At 45.7% G+C, this 2,871-nt stretch overlaps 1 pseudogene; it reads right to left on the minus strand.

The window, feature by feature from the left end:
- Nucleotides 1-458, minus strand: LOC129491780 (large ribosomal subunit protein uL23-like; annotated as a pseudogene).
- Nucleotides 459-2,871: the final 2,413 nt, after the last annotated feature.

Consider the following 2,871-nt stretch of genomic DNA (forward strand, 5'->3'; position numbering starts at 1 on the left):
TTAGATGATCCCAATTTTGTTGGCAACATGGCAACATCCAAAGCGTTGTAATCAGGAGCCAGTCGAACATATGCCTCCTTCTCTCCATCAGGGTGAATCAGGGTGTTGACCTTGGCCACATCAATGTCACACAGCCTATTTGATCTGGTGCTTGTTGTTTTTAACATCCAAATGAACACAAGTGTGTTGTCTTCTATCTTCTTCATAGCCGACTCAGTGGTCAGGGGAAACTTGACGACATAGTGGTCAAGCCTGTTTCTCCTGGGGGCACTCTTCCGAGGATATTTGGGCTGCCTCTGGAGTTGCAGTGTCTGGGGCCACTGGAAGGTGTGTGACGTGCAGATCTTTTTTTTGTGGCTATGGACACCTTTCAACACTGCCTTCTTGGCCTTCAAAGCCTTCATTCTGGCTTCTCCTTTATGAGCAGCAGGAGCTTCCTTCTTTGCTTTCGGCGCCATCTCATGAAAAGGGTCTGTAATCTACTTTCTCAACCATTAATTTTATGAAATATAAATACAGATCAAGTATTACTGGTGAAATTTTGCATGAGATTTTTCAAACTGAGATGTGCTGTAAGAATAAAATATTTACCAGATTTAAAGACTTAGTGTAAAAAAAGAATATAGAATATCCCAGTAATTTTTATACTGATTACATATTGAAATCATAATATTTTGGATATATTGGTGTAAGTAAAATATTTCATTGATATTGCCAGTTTCTTCTTTCTTTTGAAAGTGAAGCTATTAGAAAATTTAGACATATATAGCTGGCTCTCATTATCTTTATACCAGACAGAGCTGCTCTAGATGTTTTAATGATGAGCCCTCAATGCCATTCAACCCCAAAGTTAGTTAATTACACAGCAAAGGCACTATGGTGAGTTCCACGGTGGAGATTTAAAATTCCAATTAAATGGAGACCATATATGGGATTAATGGGGGAAACTAAGGCAAAGACTGGCCTGTGTGTTGATGAAGCATGACAGGCTCCCATGCCCATTTTTTCCTTCCACTTTCTGTCCTTATGTACCCAGGCCCTTTTCTCAGGAGGTGAAGTTCTGCAATCTGTCCAGCCCCAGATTCTGGTCTCCACCTTTTTGTCCTCTCCTAGCCCTTCCCTCTTGTTACCGGCGGGTCTTTGTTCTTAGAGCTCCCAAGATGGTGGCGGGCTGCCCCCAAGATGGTGTCAGGCTGCTCCCAAGATGGCGGCAAGCCTTTTGTCCTCTGACCTGGGGTTCTTGGCCTCATGGATTCCAAGGAATGGAACCTTGGGCCATGTGATGAGTGTTATAGCTCTATTAGAGGCCATGGGTCATGGAAGAGAACCGTGGAATCCAGCGACTAGTGTTCAGCTCGATTAGGACGAACCCGGGCACTTAGCCGTGCAAGAACAATGGTGAGCCTTTAGCCTGATTGGGAGCAGCAATGGGTGCCTCACTGGATCAGGAGCACAGTGGACACCCTGCTGGATCCGGAAGGGTGGAAGTCAGTGGCGGGTCTGCGACAGCGGCAAACAGCAGCAGTGGATGGCAAGCAAAAGCTCAGCTAGAGCCGTAACAAACACGGACCAGAAGATTGTGCAGTCGCAAGATTTAACAGAGTTAAAACAGAGCTCCTGTACGATGGGAGGGGACCCAAAGGGAGTTGCCCACTCCTGGCTCGAATGCCTGGGGTTTATATCCTAATCATGGTCCCTCCCTCTGTGCTCTCAGGTGATAGATGATTGACTATTTGTTTACCTCCTGTCTTTAGCCTAATTGGTATTTTAGTGAGCCCTCTTTACTACCTGATTGGTTGGGTGTGAGCTGAGTTACACGCCCCGTGTTTAAAGGTAGGCATGGTCACCTTCCCCAGCTAGGCTTAGGAATCCTTAGTTGGCCTAGGAAATCCAGCTAGTCCTGTCTCTCACTCTCAGGGGCTCACATCCTTCTTACTCTATGTACCACCAATCTTTTTTGGAGAAGCACAGGAAAGAAACTTAACTCTAAAGTACAGGTTGGGAAACTTTCTTAAGGGTTAGGGAGTAAATATTTTAGGCTTTGTGGACCAAAGAGTCTCCGCCACAACCAGTCAACAGCCCAGGTAGCCATAGACAATATGTAAACCAACAGGGCTGTGTTCCAGTACAATTTCCTTTATGGATAATGAAATTAGAATTTGTATAATTTTCTCATATCCAGAAATATACTTCTTTTGATTTTTTTTCATTAGCCCTTTCAAAATGTATTCTAAGGTCATGGGCTGTACAAACACGGGTGTGCAGGATTTAGCCTGTGGGTCCTGGTTTGCCGACCCCTGCTCTAAAGTACAAGTGAAGACCCAAATATAACGGACTAACCTTTCGGAGATGTTGAGGCAGAGGCTGGGCATGGTGGCTCACACTTGTAATCCCAGCACTTCAGGAGGCTGAGGCAGGCAGATCACCTGAGGTCAGGAGTTCAAGACCAGCCTGGTCAGCATGGTGAAACCCCCATGTCTACTAAAAATACAAAAATTAGCCAGGCGTGGTGGTGGGTGCCTGTAATCCCAGCTACTCATGAGGCTGAGGCAGGAGAATCGCTTGAATTTGGGAGGCAGAGGTTGCAGTGAGCCGAGATTGCGCCACTGCACTCCAGCCTGACGACACAGTGAGACTCTGTCTGAAAGAAAAAAAGAGAAAGAAAGAAATGTTGAGGCAGAAGAATCTTTTCCTTCCTTTACTGTCTTCGAGCCAGCAGATTGTAGTACCCAGTACAGACTCTGTCTGAGTGACTGGAATTTCAGGAGCCTCAATGAGGGAGGGATGTTTAACACTGAAGGTCATCAGAAGGTCCTGATAGAGGAGAGACTTTTGCACAGTAGTCACTCTCAGGAGTGGGGGAGAAAGTGC

Source organism: Symphalangus syndactylus, chromosome 10 (assembly GCF_028878055.3).
Source record: "Symphalangus syndactylus isolate Jambi chromosome 10, NHGRI_mSymSyn1-v2.1_pri, whole genome shotgun sequence".
Lineage (NCBI taxonomy): Eukaryota > Metazoa > Chordata > Mammalia > Primates > Hylobatidae > Symphalangus > Symphalangus syndactylus.